Source organism: Leucoraja erinacea, chromosome 14 (genome assembly GCF_028641065.1).
Source record: "Leucoraja erinacea ecotype New England chromosome 14, Leri_hhj_1, whole genome shotgun sequence".
NCBI lineage: Eukaryota > Metazoa > Chordata > Chondrichthyes > Rajiformes > Rajidae > Leucoraja > Leucoraja erinaceus.
Window position 1 is genome coordinate 52,224,526 of NC_073390.1, and position 19,062 is coordinate 52,243,587.

Below are 19,062 nucleotides of genomic sequence, written 5' to 3' on the forward strand. Positions count from 1 at the left end.
TGTATAACAAAGATCTGAAGGGGTCTGGACCCGAACAGTAGCCAATCCGTGTTCCACAGTGTGGAAACAGGCCCTTCAGCCCTACTTGCCCACACTGGTCAACTGTGTCCCGGCTACACTAGTCCCACCTGCCCGCATTTGCTCCATGTCCCTCCAAACCTGTCCGTACCTGTCTAACTGTTTGGGGAAAGTCCCTGCCTCAACTATCTCCTCTGGCAGCTTGTCCCATACATCCACCACCGTTTAACGTCAAAGTTACCCCTTGGATTCCTATTAAATCTTCTTCCCCTTCATCGTAAACCTGTGCCCTCTGGGTCTCGTGTTTAAGAAGGAACTGCAGATGCTGGAAAATCGCAAAGTAGACAAAAATGCTGGAGAAACTCAGCGGGTGCAGCAGCATCTATGGAGTGAAGGAGATAGGCAACGTTTCGGGCCGAAACCCTCCTAACCCTAACCCCCTGGGTCTCGATTCACCAACTCTGGGCAGGAGACTCTGTGACCTGATCTGAAGAAGGATCTCGACCTGAAATGTCACCCATTCCTTCTCTCCAGAGAAGCTGCCTCACCCGCTGAGTTACTCCAGCATTTTGTATTTACCTTCGATTTAAACCAGTTATTTCTTACACATTGTGACCTGATCTGCCAAGTCATGTTCAATAAAGTCTTATTTCTCACATATGCAACTGCAGGGTGTAAAAATCATCTTTGCCATAGAGGGAGTGCAGAGACGGTTCACCAGACTGATTCCTGGGATGTCAGGACTGTCTTATGAAGAAAGACTGGATAGACTTGGTTTATACTCTCTAGATTTTAGGACTGAGTTGAGACCTCTCTGATCTTATCAAACTTTTACAAAGCTTCTTACCATTCGCTTTTGGACAGGCTAGATGCAGGAAGCATTGCTCCTTCGATGTTAGGGAAGTACCATGACAAGGGGTCACAGCTTCTCCCCCTTTCCCAAATCCTTTAAAACCGAGATGTCTGAAGAACTTTTTTGCCACCAAAGAGAGTGGTCAATCTCTGGAACTGCATCTGCCAAACATTTGCCCAGTTGAGGCCACAGTTCCTTGGCTAGCATTAAGAGGGAGTTAAGATAACCCCTTGTGGCGATTAAGGGGATCTGTGACCTGGAAGGTATGGAGAGAAGGCAGGTACGGGAGCTGCCTGTACTGAGTTGGATTTTGATCAGCCATGATCATATTGAACATTGTGTGCAGGCTCGAAGGGCCGAATCTAAATGGCCTATTTCTCCTGCACCTGCATTTCTATGTTTCTATGTTACTTTGTGTAGTATCTATTGCAAACATCAGGTTTATTAAACCTTTAATAGATAATTAAAGTTCACATAATCTTTCCCTCCCTCACTTTAGTTTTGTCATTTAAACCATTAATTCAATTTGCATTGAATTTTGAGTAAAACTTTCTTTCCAGAAGAAGCCACGTGCTTCAGCTTTTAAAGGACCAATATGCAACTTTAAGGCAATTAAATTTTTTTTTAAAAAGCAGGCACAAAAAGCTGTAGTAAAAAGCGAGTTGAGATTGAGGGAAGGTTTCTATTTGTTTAGGAGGTGGGTGCTTTTGCCTGCTGGCCCACATTCACTCTCAGACATATGTTTACAAAATTAATTGGAGTTTTTTTTCCTGCTTCCATTGTGTTTCTGAACATAATATATTGCTACTTGGAAATCATCCTGGACTTGAATGCTTTTACTTTTATTGTTTACCATCTGTCTTGGCGTCTGCCAGCTGAGAGACTCCCTCCTAATGCGCACTGCTTGTGTGTAACCAGAAGCTGTCTGTCCCCCGTCCTCTCCCCCCTCCAAGCACAACACAATAGGCAGCCTTTGTGCTAAGTCTCAAGGTGCCAATTCATACCTATGCCAATCTGCCAGGGTGCAAACGGGCCACAGATGGCTCCCTGCGGAGGCTCTTCACTGTCTCCGGCTCTAAGGACGGCATTTGGTCTCCGTTTTGTTGAGTCGCCACTCTGCATGCGTGTTAACACCCTCTGCGAGCAGATTGGTTTTCCAAGGGTGTACATGACATAAAGAGTGATGTTGCCGAACGGCAAGCCTGTGTGCAGGGGTTGGGGCAAAGGCACCACCATCTGTTCCCCATTCCCCTGTGTGTCCCCATGTCATGAGATCAGCTTTCAAGGCTGTGGGCATTGCACTAGCTTCATCTCATCCGCCGTTGCTGCTGCTCTCTCTCTCCCTCTCTCTCCTCTCCTCCTCTCTCCTCCCTCTCTCTCTCCTTCTCCTCCCTCTCCTCCCTCTCCTCCCTCTCCTCCCTCTCTCCTCCTCCTCTCTCTCCCTCTCTCTCCCCTCTCTCTCCCTCTCTCCTCTCCTCTCCTCTCTCTCTCCTCTCCCTCCCTCCCTCTCCTCTCTCCCTCTCCTCTCTCCCCTCCCCTCTCCCCTCCTCTCCTCTCCTCTCTCCCCCTCTCTCCCTCTCCCTCCCCTCTCTCCCCTCTCTCCCCCCTCTCCCCTCTCTCCCTCTCTCTCTCTCTCCTCCCCTCTCTCCCCTCTCTCCCCTCTCTCCCTCTCTCTCCCTCTCTCTCTCCTTCTCTCTCCTCTCTCTCTCTCTCCTCTCTCTCTCTCCTCTCTCTCCATACTCTCTCTCTACCCTCTCTCTCCTCCCTCCCTAATCTTCTCTCTCCTCTTTCTCTCTCCTCCCTCTCTCTCTCTCTCTCTCCTCCCCCTTTCTCTCCTCTCTCTCTCTCTCCCTGAAAACAAAGTATTTTAAGGCAGCCCTGTGATGAAAGGTACATGCTTTATCTGAAGTAGTTGGTGCGTTTAGCCTGCCAGTTTTGCTTTGGCTGATCTGCCTGCCTGACGGAGTTACTTCACACAGAGCCAAGAAGCAACTCTGTCCCACTTTGCTGCTGATCCCAGAAACTGAACAGCATGGACCACCTTTTGCATTACTGTGGACTAGTTTACTAATTGTGCTTCATATTGAACCCTTTATTTTAATTTGCACTGTCTTTTTTATTATCAGTACCTTGTAGAATTACTGTATAAGTTGCTTTTGGCTGTGTGTGTGACTGTGTGTGTGTGACTGTGTGTGTGTGTGTGACTGTGTGTGTGTGACTGTGTGTGTGTGTGTGACTGTGTGTGTGTGTGTGTGACTGTGTGTGTGTGACTGTGTGTGTGTGTGACTGTGTGTGTGTGTGTGTGTGTGTGTGTGTGTGTGTGTGTGACTGTGTGTGTGTGTGTGTGACTGTGAGTGTGTGTGTGACTGTGTGTGTGTGTGTGACTCTGTGTGTGTGTGTGACTGTGTGTGTGACTGTGTGTGTGACTGTGTGTGTGTGACTGTGTGTGTGTGTGTGTGTGTGTGTGTGTGTGTGACTGTGTGTGTGTGACTGTGTGTGTGTGACTGTGTGTGTGTGTGACTGTGTGTGTGTGACTGTGTGTGTGTGACTGTGTGTGTGACTGTGTGTGTGACTGTGTGTGTGACTGTGTGTGTGTGTGTGTGTGTGACTGTGTGTGTGACTGTGTGTGTGTGTGACTGTGTGTGTGACTGTGTGTGTGACTGTGTGTGTGTGTGTGTGTGTGTGTGTGTGACTGTGTGTGTGTGTGTGTGTGTGACTGTGTGTGTGTGACTGTGTGCGTGTGTGTGTAATCTGCTTGCGTGCAATATTTTAATTTGTACCTGTATACAGTATATGACAATAAACATGACTCCTGGTGACTCCTACACTGACTTGTGTTTTCCACTGCGATGCCTGTTAAGTTGGTCCAAGTTTCTATCTTCCTCTCTCTTTCCCTTTTTAGGTTCCTCGAAGCTGCTATTATTCCTCACAGAAAGTGCATCTGATCTTGTATCCAGTTTAATGGGATTTCTTCAACAAGAGTTTCATGAAAACAACACGGCATGTTTATGAGTTAGGGGTGTCGTGGACTTTCTAAATCTGCTCACAAACACCTAGCAGGTTTTATGGTGAGTGTTTCTTGTTAATTCAGTTTGCCCCCCTTCCCCCCCCCCCCCCCCCCCCCCCCCCCCCCCCCCACCCTCCTGTGTGTGTGTATTTGAACTGTGGTTCAGTTCGAGTAGTTACTAGTTGGAAATTGTAACCACCGATTATTTACACACACCCTACCGAGTGCCGAAAGGGGGAAGCCACTTTCTTGTCCGTCCAAATCCCTTTTGCAGGACTCGTTGCCAAAGGGGGTCATGCATCAAGCCAAATATTTATCTCTGGTTAAATGAGTTTGGCAGAATGAATGCTGTAGGGAGGAGCTGCAGATGCTGATTTAAACCGAAGATTGACACAAAAAGCTGAAGTAACACAGTAGGTCATCTCTGGAGAAAAGGAATATGGAAGGGGATGGTATATTTAATTAGCACAGTGAAATCCTTTGGTTGCAAACCCAAATTATGCAAATAGTCGACACATACGCTGCTGAGAAGGTTACAAGGTACCCCCCTCCCTCCCCCCCCCCAGGTTCCTCCATTGTTCACCCCCCCCCCCCCCCCCCCCACGGCAGTTCCCTGTGCCCTCTTCGACCGTTGACCACGAGGCTGGCCGCCGAAGCTCGCCGTGATGTTTCGGGTCAAGTCCCTTCTTCAGACCCAGGATTTACTTTGTATTTCTTGCTCTTTAAGTTTCCTCAGATTACAAGGGTTTGATGTTGTAGTTGGGGCAGCAGTGCAAGGGGTAGTTGGGGCAGCAGTGCACTTGGGCAGAAAGGAAGACCCATATCCTGTTCCGCCTTCTTATTTGCTCTGGTCTTTACAGCAGCAATGGATGCTGCCTGTCCTGCTGAGTTACTCCAGCATGTTGTGTCTATCTGCAGTTTAAAACCAGCATCTGCAGTTCCTACCTACACACATATCAATACACCTCTTATTCTTAAAAGTGTGGCTGTAACAGATACAGAAGTTGGATATTTCCTCAAAAAAGTGTTGACATGTTAAAGTACAGTTGAGATTACCTGATGCTGACCATTTCTGATGGTATTGTTATTTGAGTTGACCTATACTGATAGGTAGATTGCATTCCAGTTGGCGCTTGTACTGCTTATTATATATGAGTGAGCTATGTCTGTTACCCTTTGAGGTTGGGATGGGAACATTTGCCTGGTGCTTTCCTTTTGATTGATATTGAAAGAAAACCTATTTGGCTGAAGCCAAAGAAAATCCATTCTCTGTTTTCATCGATGGATCCAAAGAGTTCATCAAGGTTAAATTGGGCGACAGATGGCGCAATGGGCTAAGTGTTCGGCTGGCGACCGGAAGGTAGCCGGTTCGAATCCCGCTTGGAGTGCATACTGTCGTTGTGTCCTTGGGCAAGACACTTCACCCACCTTTGCCTGCGTGTGAATGTGTGTGATTGTGTGGTGGTGTTCGGAGGGGCCGTAGGCGCAGATTAGCAGCCACGCTTCCGTCAGTCTGCCCCAGGGCAGCTGTGGCTACAGAAGTAGCTCACCGCCACCGAGTGTGACTGAGGAGTGAATGAATAATAAAGCGCCTTGAGTATCTAGAAAGGCGCTATATAAATCCCATCCATTATTATTATTATTACCTCTGTAAATGTCCATGTCTTGTGCTGGTGGAAGCAGCAAGAAGTGAACAACACAAAATGGTGGAGTAACTCAGCAGGTCAGGCAGCATCTGTGGAGGGATTGAATAGGTGACATTTTGGGTCACGACCTTTCTTCAGACTTCATTACACCAACACTTCTGTGTTTTGCTCCAAGATACCAACATTTGTAGTTCTTTGTGCCTCCTGGCTCCCAAGAGCTTGGATCTGGAATCCATCCACATCTGCATTCAACAGATGCAAACAAGTTAAGAATAAAGAGGCAGGTAGACTTACCTTGGTTTTGTGCTTTGGCTCATGGACCACATTTTGTACGGCACGAGGGAACGGTCTCTGCCGAAGGCGGAAAGGGCTGGAAATGGGGAAAACGTGGTCAGTGATGGAAATCGCTATCAAAATATGGAGGAGACCGGGGACACACAATTTCTTGGCGGCCGCACGTGCACACGCACATACACACGTGCACACGCACATACACACGTGCACACGCACATGCACACGCACATACACACGTGCACACGCACATACACACGAGCACACGCTTCGAAGACTTCTGCCATGGGCCCTGTGAACGGTAATTTCTGCTCAGTCCAGCGCTAAATGCAGCTCAACTCTGCCTGTCCCGCCGGGTTAACCTACAGCCCTGCCTGGACTGATGGAATACCAGTCCGGAGCCGTGGATTTAGCGCTGGTTCTCCACGCCGGCTGTAAGCCTGGGCCATATTTCCCGGCAGGGCTGTAGGTTAACCGGGCAGGACAGGCAGAGTTGGGCTGGGTTTAGCGCTGCTTCTCTGCGCTGGCTGTGGGCCTGGGGGCACCGCTCCCGTCTGACCCCCGACGTCTCTGGCTACACCCGGGCATGGGGGGGGGGGGGGGGGGGGGGTGGGGGTGGGTACGGGGATGGTCCGGTGGCGGTGCGGTAGCGATTGCAGCTCCGGAGAGCTGGCCGGGATCGGTCCTGGCTGTGGATGAGGCGCAGGTCTGGGTCCAGAGCTGCCGTTGTGACTATGACCTGGGCACGTCTCTCTCCTCCAATCATCGCGCTGAATCATCATGTCCTGCCCCCATTGCCTGCTGACTGACGGCTGTCTTGTCCAATCGGCGCCCTCGATCAGCAGTCCTACCCCCACTGTCTTGTGGAATGCGGAGATTGCACCGAGTTTTACAATCCGGATTACAAAATATGGAGGGGGGGGGGGGGGGGGGTGCTCGTCCCCCTCCTCTCAAAGCAGAGGCCTGGCCCCCCCCTGGGATTTCCGCCACTGAATGTGGCTAGTGGTGGGATCCTGTTGGAGGTGGCGGAAGTTTAGGAGGATTATGTGTTGTAAGCGACTGCTGATGGGGTGGGAAGGTGAGGACCAGTTCTGTTCAGCTAGTACACAAAGGATACAATTCCAAGGGAGAAGGGACCTCCTGAAGAAAAATAGTGTGAGCTCTTGTTTTTCTTTGGAGCTGGGAAGACCAAGAGATACTTGGGTGTTAAAGATTGAGAGACCTAATTAGAGTAAGGAGGGTAAAATTAACGGGATGGGACAGTAGCGTAGGGGTCGAGACTCAATCCTGACTACAGTGCTGTCTCTACGGAGTTTGCACGTTCTATCTGACTGTGTGTGAGTTTTCTCTGGTTGCCTTCCAAAGTCCACAGACGTGGATGTTTGTAGGTTAATAGGCTTGGGTAAAATTGAAAATTATCTGTGCTGTGTAGGATGATGTATGGGTGGAAGCTGGTCAGCATGGACCTGGTGGGCTGAAGGGCCTGTTTCCGCTCTGAATGACTGTAGTGCGTTAGGACTGAATTACTGCTGCAGTGGTTTCAAAAACCAAGGGGCAAAGATTTGACAATATTGGCAGACTCATTAGAGGAAATATGAGGGGGAAAATGACTGCTCCTAAAGTGGATGGTTAGAGTTTGTGAATTAATTGCCTGAAAGGGCGATTGAGACAGAAACCTTCATTAGATTTAAACAATGTTTGAAGGTGTGATTAGGCAGGGAAGCAAATTTTTAATTGGCTCGGTCCCAACGAACAGATTGCCTTCTGTGTTGTAAATTTGTGATGATTTTCAGCGTCTTCAGTGTTTGTTAAAATCTTCACAGTGGTGTCGAGTTCCTTTGAAATCTTCAGTTAATTAGCCTGATAGCTGATTAAAGTTCAAGGGAAATTGAGCAAAGGTTCTTACTTTGAGAATTGGCAGATTAGCATATCAATGACTAAATCCATTTGCGATGGGAGTAGGCCCAAAGGAGCTATTGGAGGCATTTGTGTACGTGTGGGGGCAGTGTACTATAAAGGATGAGGGGGATTAAAATAAAACCCTGTAGATTCTGCTGGAGACCTGAAGCAAAACGCCACTTATCTGAGTCCTTTGTGTTTAAGAAGGAACTGCAGATGCTGGAAAATCGAAGGTACACAAAAATGCTGGAGAAACTCAGCGGTTGCAGCAGCATCTATGGAGCGAAGGAAATAGGCAACGTTTCGGGACCAAATCTGGAGTATGGTGTACAATTTTGGTCGCCCAATTATAGGAAGGATGTCAGCAAAATAGAGAGAGTACAGAGGAGATTTACTAGAATGTTGCCTGGGTTTCAACAACTAAGTTACAGAGATAGGTTGAATAAGTTAGGTCTTTATTCTCTGGAGTGCAGAAGGTTAAGGGGGGACTTGATAGAGGTCTTTAAAATGATGAGAGGGATAGACAGAGTTGATGTGGACAAGCTTTTCCCTTTGAGAATAGGGAAGATTCAAACAAGAGGACATGACTTCAGAATTAAGGGACAGAAGTTTAGGGGTAATATGAGGGGGAACTTCTTTACTCAGAGAGTGGTAGCGGTGTGGAATGAGCTTCCAGTGGAAGTGGTGGAGGCAGGTTCATTGGTATCATTTAAAAATAAATTGGATAGGCATATGGATGAGAGGGGAATGGAGGGTTATGGTATGAGTGCAGGCAGGTGGGACTAAGGGGAAAAAAGTTGTTCGGCACGGACTTGTAGGGCGGAGATGGCCTGTTTCCGTGCTGTAATTGTTATATGGTTATATGTTGCTGCACCCGCTGAGTTTCTCCAGCATTTTTGTGTACTTATCTGAGAGTCCTGCAGTCATTTAAAACAGCATGTTGTGACATTGTGCTTCCCTGACCAAAATGGGTGCTTGGATAATTTTCCTGTCAATTAGAACCCAACGCTGCTTTGTAGCAAATTATTCGAATCAACTCAATGGCCACGATCTGGCCTTTGGTACACGGAGGCGTGGCAATAGAGTTGCTTCCTTACAGTACCAGAGACCCAGGTTCGATCCTGACCACGGGTGCTGACTGTACAGAGTTTTTACCTACGTCCTGGGCAAGAGCGGAACTCGCTATCAAAACATGGAGGGGACGGGGACACAATTTTTTGGCGGCCACGTGCGCATGCGCGCACGCACACACGCGCGCGAGGCTTCGGAGGCTCAATCCAGCACCTAAAAACGGATATTTTTAAATCGGGATCATAAAAACTTGGGGGGGATGTCCCCCACCTCTCAAAACATGGGGGGGACGTGTCCCCTCTGGCCCCCCCCCGGGTTTTCCGCCCCTGGTCCTGGGTTTTCTCCACGTGCTCAGATTTCCTGTGTGTTGAGTGGTATGTTAGCATTCATAGCAAAAGGATTTGAGTATAGGAGCAGGCAGGTTCTACTGCAGTTGTACAGGGTCTTGGTGAGACCACACCTGGAGTATTGCGTGCATTTTTGGTCTCCTAATCTGAGGAAAGACATTCTTGCCGTAGAGGGAGTACAGAGAAGGTTCACCAGACTGATTCCTGGGATGTCAGGACTTTCATATGAAGAAAGACTGGATAGACTCGGCTTGTACTCGCTAGAATTTAGAAGATTGAGGGGGGGATCTTATAGAAACTTACAAAATTCTCAAGGGGTTGGACAGGCTAGATGCAGGAAGATTGTTCCCGATGTTGGGGAAGTCTAGAACAAGGGATCACAGTTTAAGGATAAGGGGAAAATCTTTTAGGACCGAGATGAGAAAAACATTTTTTTCACACACAGAGAGTGGTGAATCTGTGGAATTCTCTGCCACAGAAGGTAGTTGAGGCCAGTTCATTGACTATATTTAAGAGGGAGTTAGATGTGGCTCTTGTGGCTAAAGGGATCAGGGGGTATGGAGAGAAGGCAGGTACAGGATACTGAGTTGGATGATCAACCATGATCATATTGAATGGCGGTGCAGGTTCGAAGGGCCGAATGGCCTACTCCTGCACCTATTTTCTATGTTTCTATGTGGTGATCGCAGGTCGGCACGGACTCAGTAGACCGGAGGGCCTTTTTCCGCGCTGAGTCTCTAAAGTCTAAAGTAAAACGCACTGCTTCCAAACACAATGCAATCAGTTGACTCTGTGAACTTTTACAAAATTCAATCTAACCTCTGCCCTTCCGATTCTGACGTACGTAATTCTTGCTCTCTGCCATTGAACATTTAGAAAATTGGCAAGCTGACCTCTTAATTAAAAAAAAAAAGTACAAATTCTCTGGGACAAGGACAGCTGGCATATCAATTAAACTGTTGGTCATCTGATTAGCTCTGTATTCATGTGAAGATAGGGTTACCGTGTGCTGGTGACTATCTGATCTATCCCTGGATATAACTTCATTTCAAGGAAGGATTTGTTTGTGTGCCATTTTGGAATGACTGCAGATTTCACTGGACACATCTGCTGCATTGTGGTGATGTGTCCAGATTTCTGTAAACCTCTGCATTGTTTAGCTTAATTGTGTGAGTGCAAATGTGGTCTTTGTTCCAGGCCTCTGTCCCATTAACAACAAACAGTAAGTGATTCAAAATCAGGCTGACAAGTTCAGTGCAATGGAGATGGAAATCAAAGAGCAACCATCATTCAGTTCACAAATTGAGGGCAATATTGTAATTAATGGCTCAGAATTCTGTGCAGGGACAGGCCGAAGGAAATAAGCGTTGTAGACGCAAGGAGAAGCAGATGCTGGGATTACAAAAAAAAAGATACAATGTGCTGGAGTAAATTGTCAGCAGGTCCGGGCAGCATCCGGAATAATATATTTGTAATAGAAACATAGAAATTAGGTGCAGGAGTAAGGCCATTCGGTCCTTCGGCCTGTCGGGTCATGGCTGATCATTCAGTATGTGCCTTCTCTCCATACCCCTGATCCCCTTCATCTAATCCCACAAATAATTGGCCTTGACTATCTGCGGCAGAGATCCAGAGAATCACCACTCTCTGTGTGACAAAAGTTCTTCTCATCTTTTAAAGGATTTGGTGAAATTACCCTTGTCCTGGACATGAGAATCTTCCTGCATCTAGCCTGTCCAACAAATCTATGGTGGTGAAATTAAATGAAATGAACAAAATTTCAAATGAACAAAATTATTAATTTATGCTGACAAATCTAAATTTATTTTGGAAATGGTATTTTTCATTTATGACCAAAATCCATTGGATGAAATGGAAGATATTCTAATATTGCAGGGTTTAAAAAATATATATAAATAATGTACACACTGCCAGATTCTGTGTTGCAACACGGAACTGCAGATGCTGGTTTACACAGAAGGACACAGAGAGCTGGAGTAACTCAGCTGGCCGTTTCTGGTGACGTTTCGGGTCGGGACTGGCGGGTCTGGCAGACGGCGGCACCGGGAGCCCGCGGGTCCCTGGAGGGAGACCGCTTTTCAGGGCTCCCGTAACGTGACTTCTCCCGCCCGAGTTGCGGGGTCGAAGAACTCCTGGAGCGGGGCCTGACATCACCGCCCCACGCGGCTTGGAATGGCCGCGGGACTCTGCGAGTGCACGCCGGGGGCTCCAACATCAAGACCCGGTGTGCGACCTTGCATCACCCGGCGTGGTTTTAATGGCCGCGGGACAATCGCCTTCGCCGGCCGGGGGCTTTGACTTGGACTCTGACATCGGGGGGGGGGGGGGGGAGAGTGCAGTGGAGAGATAAGTTCTTTTGGCCTTCCATCACAGCGATGTGATGGATTTTTATGTTAATTATGTTGTGTTGTTGTGTCTTGGGTCTATCGGTTTGTAAGGTATGGCTGCAGAAACGTCATTTCGTTTGGACCTCAAGGGGTCCAAATGACAAATAAATTGAATCTTGAATCTTGATCTTGGGACCATTCCCCAGACTGAGGAAGGGCCCTGACCCCGAAACATAATCTATCCTTGTTCTCCAGAGATGCTACCCGACCCACTGAACTACTCAGGCCGGCACTTAGTGTCCTTTTCTGCCAGACTCCAGTTTTGTCACCATTATTCATTAACTGGATTTTGCATTAAACACAGAGTGCTCGAGCATTGTAGACCATTTGTAATTGCCTATCTAAATAAATCAGGCATTGTCTCGAGCGAAATCTTCAAGGGAAAAATATAATTATATTTCTCTGAAAATCAAATGTATTTTCTGTCAGCAGTAACTGATGGGGATGTGGGGATGTTTTATGTTGATCTCTATCGTGTTGTGTTTTTTATTTTATTGTATGGCTCTTGGTGATCACATTTCACTGTGTCAACTGGCACATGTGACAAATACATGCCTCTTTTATCTTGCTTCACACTATCTGAAGAATAGTTGACGACTTTGCACTTATCCATTAACCCGAGGTGTTTTTCATGGACAATGTAGTGAGCATTTGCTGTCAATGAGCCTTTGTGCAGGGATTGAGGGATGGGTGGCGGGGGTTGTGGGGTGGAGGGGGGTTAGATATTCAGGCTCAAGTCAAAGGTTCCTTTGAAAACAAGACAAACTGCTTTTAATTTAGACCATAGGAGCAGGATTAGACCACTCGGCTCGTTGCGTCTGCTTCTGATCCGCCATCCGATCATGGTGGGTCGATTCATCCCCATCAACCCCATTCCCTTGCCCTTCTTCCCGTAACCTTTGACATCTTCACTAATCAAGAACCTATCAACCTCCGCTGCTTTAAAAATGCCCAGTGAGTTGGCCTCCAATGAATTCCACAGATTCACCACCCTCTGGCCAAAGAAATTCTTCCTCTTCTCCATTCTAAAGGTACATCCTTTTATTTCGAGGCTGTGCCCTCTGGGGCAAGACTCTCCCAATAATGGAAACATCCTCTCCACATCTTTTTTTTTGTCTTGTTAGGGCTATGTTTTTGGTTTATTTTTAGTTGTGTATATGTGGGGGGGGGGGGGGGGCAAAACTTTTTTTTAAATCTCGTCCTTGAACGGAGACGTAGACCTTTTCCTTGGCTCCGTTTTGCGGGGCCCAACATAGAAACATAGAAAATAGGTGCAGGAGTAGAGGCCATTCGGCCCTTCGAGCCTGCACCGCCATTCAATATGATCATGGCTGATCATCCAACTCAGTATCCTGTACCTGCCTTCTCTCCATACCCCCTGATCCCTTTAGCCACATCAAACTCCCTCTTAAATATAGCTAATGAACTGGCCTCAACTACCTTCTGCGGCAGAGAATTCCAGAGATTCACCACTCTCTGTGTGAAAAAAGTTTTCCTCATCTCGGTCCTAAAAGATTTCCCCCTTATCCTTAAACTGTGACCCCTTGTTCTGGACATCGTGGAGCTGGCGGCCTCCAACTGGAATCGACTTGATGGCTCCGGTCTCAGAGCCTGTGGTCTCACCTTCACGGAGCTGGCTGACTTTGGAGGCTGAGGTGGTGCTGTGGCTGCGACCCGACTCCAGAGCTTTGGAGGCTTTGGCTGCAGGCCCTGTGGACGTTAACATCGGGAGCTCACAGTTCCCTGGTAAGAGACCGGTTTCCGGGAGCTCCCGTAACGGCAGCTTCACCCGCCCCGAATCGCGGGGTTTGAATCGGCCCGTCGCAGGGACTTACATCGCCCGGCGCGGCTTAATCAGCCGCGAGACTTACCATCGCCCACCGGGGGCTTTAACATCACGAGCCTCGATCACATCAACACAGCAGTTTGACTGCCTGGAGAGATAAGACCTTTGCCTTCCATCACAGTGAGGAGGTGTTTGGAGATTCACTGCGATGGATGTTTGTGTAGATTGTGTTAACTGTGTGGTCTTGTTGTTTTTTTGCTGTCATGACTGCAGGGACGAAATCTCATTCAAACTTTTGTTTGTTTGAATGACAATAAAAAGGAATTCTATTCTATTTCTATCTAACTGGGCCATTGAAGCAGCCTAGAATGCAAGCTTACCGTAACTGTTTTTTATCTGAAGGTGAGCAGACTTCAGTCCATTGTGGGTGATGTGAATGTGGTGCTTGTATCTAACACACTGCCGTTTACTTTTACAATTCTGCGCATAACTGCAATTAGATTATCCCCTAATGACGTGACTCTCCTCTGCATCTTGTCCACACGGCTCTCTATCATTATATTTCCAGCTGAATTTTCTAATGGCCTATTCCTGTTTTCATCATTGAAAGAAAGCAAATGAATTGATCTCTGTATTAATTGCATGCTCAGCAGTTTTATTCCGTATTAGGGACTTCATGCATCGGTGGATGCTCCAATTTGTGCAACGCTTGCTGCAAGTTCCTTTCTCTGATACGACCCTCGACGGACATTCTGGATTTGTACGGAGGGGAACAAACTGGTTCTATTCACGGCCCTGGAGCCGAACCCTTTCTGTACGTTGGGCTGATGGAGAACGGTGATCTCATCCATGCATTGGACATGTATGTGCCGACATAATGCCACCGGGAGACAAGAGGCTAAGCTTAAAATCAGCTAATAGGTTTCTAATACTGTTGCAGCACTTTGTAAGTGCTTATGACCACACCAGGGCCAGCCACTAATCCCAAAAGAGACAGCACTCTCCCATTGCGGGCCTGGAAATACATGCATTTTAATTTTTGAAACTGGCTGCATAAAGTCTGATAACAACAGATTGGTATATTTTAAAAAGATTCTGGATCTGAGTTTGCATTGCGCTGTTAATTTTAATACATTTGAGAATCTGAAATGACCTTTGGCTGATCCCTAAAGCATGTGGTGAGGTTGGCGTTTCAGCGGATTTAGTTTTTGTTTAGAGATACAGCGTGGAAACAGGCCCTTCGGCCCACCGAGCCTGTGCCGACCAGCGATATTTTGTATTCTCTGCCTGAGTGCTGAGTGTTGTGGGTGTTGCATGGATCATCTGGCCAATCACCTGCCCTTACCCCTTCCCTCCCTAGTCGACCCATCTACACTTCACATTGCCTTGGGGAAAGCAGCCAACATCATCAAGGATCATTTAGCTTGGTGATACAATGTGGAAACGGGACATTTGTCCCACTGCGTACACCTGTACACCAATGTTGACACACTTGGGACAATTTACAGAAACCAATTCATCTTGGAATAAAGGGGAGGCCATCTAAGAGTGAGGTGAGAAAAAACTTTTTCACCCAGAGAGTTGTGAATTTATGGAATTCCCTGCCACAGAGGGCAGTGGAGGCCAAGTCACTGGATGGATTTAAGAGAGAGTTAGATAGAGCTCTAGGGGCTAGTGGAGTCAAGGAATATGGGGAGAATGCAGGCACGGGTTATTGATAGGGGACGATCAGCCATGATCGCAATGAACGGCGGTGCTGGCTCGAAGGGCCGAATGGCCTCCTCCTGGACCTATTTTCCATGTTTCTATCTACAAACCTGCACGTCTTTGGAACGTGGGGGGGAACTGGAGCTCCCGGAAAAAATACCCACGTGGTCACAGGGAGAACCTGCAAACTCTGTACAAACAGCACCAGTAGCCAGGACTGAACCCTGGCGCTCGGGGGCAGTAATTCTACCGCTGCATCATTGTACCATCCTTCAATCTGTATTCCAATCATTCCCTCTTCACCTCCCCACCCCGACTCTTGTCGGGCAGAATCATTCCCTGCACCACCACAAACTTCCGGTCACCTCTGGCCCACCCCTTCGCTTGTTTCTGTGTAGGGCAGATGATACGGGGGGGGAAAAATCTTCTGAAAGGCATGCGGCACCAGCGGCCTCCACAAACAGGAACCAATGTCTCACCTCCCGTGCTTTTATCACGGTGGAGGAACGCTGCTGCTGCTGAACAGTTGCTGCCCTGCATGCCGGAGAAGCAACGAAGCTGTGGACGAGCCGGTAGTCCCAACCTCCTTCTTCTGCAGTCCTTGCGAAGAGTCTATACTGGAATTCTGCGAGCGCACACCGGGGGGCACCAACATCGGTGTTGTGTATGGTGTACACAGACTCTGACTAAAGTTGTCGGACAACTTGTTCTATTTGATCTTAGTTGATTGCATTCGTTGAAACAGGGCGGACCAAGTGAAGGTTGCAATCTCCCACCCCAGGGTTTATACTCAGGGTCAAACTTTGTTTGGAGAATATAATCAGCACACTTAGTATTAGGTGCTGCTGCCTCATCGCTCCAGTAATCTAGCTTCAGTCTTGACCTCCAGTGCTGTCGGTGTGGAGTTTGCACCATTTCCCTGTGATGGCGGCCATTTTCTCTGCGTGCAGTAGTTTCATTTTACATCGTAAAAGTAAGCGGCTGGAAGGTTAATTGGCCATTGCCTTTGGTCTCCAGGTGAGTTTGCTGATGACACTGTGGTGGTGGGCCTGATCTCAGACAACGATGAGAAGGCCTACCGGGTGGAGGTGGCTGATCTAGCACTCTGGTGCCAGGATAACAGCCTCCTCTTGAACATCAAAAAAACGAAGGAGCTGATCATGGACTTTAAGAGGGCACATCATCCGAGGACGTACACTCCATTGAGTATAAATGGGGATCCTGTGGATATGGTGAACTGTTTTAAATATCTGGGAGTCCACATCTCCGAGGATATGACATGGGCATCACACGCCTCAGCACTGGTGAGTAAGGCAAGGCAGCGCCTTTACCACCTCAGGCAATTGAGGAAATTCAGAGTGTCTCCGAGGATCCCCCAGTGCTTCTACGCAGCGGCGGTGGAAAGCATCTTGGCCGGGAATATTACCATCTGGTTTGGGAATTGCTCTGCCAAGGACAAGAAGGCTCTGCAGAGAGTAGTGCGTTCGGCCGAACGCACTATGGGAACTTCACTTGCCCCTTCTGCAGGAACTATACATCAGGAGGTGCAACTCCAGGTACCATGAGAACTCCACCCCTGCAGACTGTTCCAAATAAAATCATGGAGGGAGAGTTTCTTCCCTTCGGACTGTAAACCCCTGCAACGGACGTTTTTTGTTCCAGCTAAAAGCTGTGTGATTGTGTTTATAATTTGTTTGGTTGTTTGTCTTTTGCACAAAAGTCCGCGAGCATTGCCACTTTCATTTCACTGCACATCTCGTATGTGTATGTGACAAATAAACTTGACTTGACTTGAGTAGTAGAATTTAGGATGTGAGTTGGGAGGAATTTAAATGTGTATCTCTCTGATTCTGATCTCATCAATGGAGCTGAGGGGTGCCAGTGTGTAATGATGTCACTGAGCAGCAGTCTGCAGATCAGAAATAGGAGCAATCTAAAGGGCCTGTCCCACTTACATGTCATTGGCATGCAAATTTGCCTGGTGGTCAGTGAAGGAGATTGCTTACGGCTACCCTCGACTGCCTGTAACTACACAGCGACTCCACTCCACTGCACTACGAGTTAAAAAAGACCCATGCCGACCAAATTTTACACGCGTAAACCCTTTTAACATGCTGAAAGATTTTCCACGACCTAGCTGAGGCCACGGGTATTCGGGAACTTCCCTCGAGCATGAAGGAGAGTTCCAGCAACCTCATAGGACCTCCTAGGACCACGTGTCGACCATGCTGCTTGTTTGAAGATCGAAGACACTCTTCTAAACTCGCAGATTTGGTCGCCCAAGTGGGACAGCCCCATAAGTTTTAGTTTATTAATGTCACGTGTACCGAGGTTCAGTGAAAATATAGACAATAGTTGCAGGAGGAGGCCATTCGGCCCTTCAAGCCAGCACTGTCATTCAATGTGATCATGGCTGATCATCCCCAATCAGTACCCCGTTCTTGCCTTCTCCCCATATCCCCTGACTCCACTATCTTTAAGAGCCCTATCTAGCTCTCTCTTGAAAGTATCCAGAGAACCGGCCTCCACCACTCTCTGAGGCAGAGAATTCCACAAACTCACAACTCTCTGTGAGAAAAAGTGTTTCCTTATCTCTGTTCTAAATGGCTTACTCCTTATTCTTAAACTATGGCCCCTGGTTCTGGACTCCCCCAACATCAGGAACATGTTTCCTGCCTCTAGCGTGTCCAAACCCTAAATAATCTTAGGTACACAAAAATGCTGGAGAAACTCAGCGGGTGCAGCAGCATCCTAAATAATCTTATATGTTTCAATAAGATTCCCCTTCATCCTTCTAAACTACAGAGTGTACATGCCCAGCCGCTCCATTCTCTCAACACATGACAGTCCCGCCATCCCGGGAATTAACCTTGTAAACCTACGCTGCACTCCCTCAATAGCACGAATTTTCCTCAAATTAGGGGACCAAAACTGCACACAATACTCTAGGTGTGGTCTCACTAGGGCCCTATACAACTGCAGAAGGACCTCTTTGCTCCTATACTCAACTCCTCTTGTTATAAAGGCCAACATGCCATTCGCTTTCTTCACTGCCTGCTGTACCTGCATGCTTAGTTTTTGTTTATCGTTCCGTGCTATCCAGTCAGCGAAAAGACTACACATGATTACAATCAAGCCATCCACAGTGTGCGGTTACAGGATAAAGGAACAATGTTTTATTGCAAGATAAAGTCCCGTGAAGTCTGATTGAAAGATAGTTCAAAGGTCTCCAATTAGGTCGATAGAAAGTCAGGATCGCACTTTAGTTGATGAGAGGATGGTTCAGTTGCCTGACAACAGTTGGATGTGATGACATCTGATGGTCTTATGGCACTAATGTGATCTTCCACTTGCATTTTCCAGGTGCTCTTTGTGCTGATGTGTGCTTTTTGCTTGTCACCATTTGCTAAGCACATGTACGTGCCATTGGATGTCGTTCAATTATCAGTGAACATCCTGTCTTCTGATCTTAAGATGGAAGAAAAGCTGTAGTTGGTTGTTGCTAGGAGACTGCCCTGAGAAACTGCTGCAATGATAATATGGGACAGGGTTGATTGGCCTTCAATAACCACCTCGTCTTCCTTTGTCGCCCGATCAACTTTATCGTGGTATCTTGATGTCACGTGTGGCAGGCCCAATTTTCCATCCAGTTCAAGGACTATTATGTTTACATAAGTACACAGTACAAAAGTTCTAGGTGCACAATTAGGCCAAACGGCCCATCGTCTATTCCGCCAAATCTATCATGGCTGATCTATATCTCCCTCTCAACCCCATTTTCCTGCTATCTCCCCTTAACCCCTGGCACCCGAACTAATCAACAATTTACCTCTGCTCTGGGATGTGTCTCTTTGTTCACGTTTGGACAAAGGTTGCGTTGAGGTCCAGAACATTAAATTTTACCCGTCATCTCTACCCATTCCTTCCATCAATCCATACCTCCTTATAGTCCATTGCTATGCCCCCCACCCCCCCTCATAGTTCAGTATGCCTCTGAGTTTTGCATCAACTACGGATTCAGGAACTATT

At 47.5% G+C, this 19,062-nt stretch overlaps 1 protein-coding gene across 1 annotated transcript in view; it reads left to right on the forward strand.

The window, feature by feature from the left end:
* The window catches only part of LOC129703730 (SPRY domain-containing SOCS box protein 1-like), a 206,673-nt gene that overhangs the window by 86,242 nt on the left and 101,369 nt on the right, over window positions 1-19,062 (forward strand). Inside the window, 1 exon segment of the mRNA XM_055646418.1 lies at window positions 3,774-3,939. The gene's annotated coding sequence lies outside the window, so the exon portion shown is untranslated.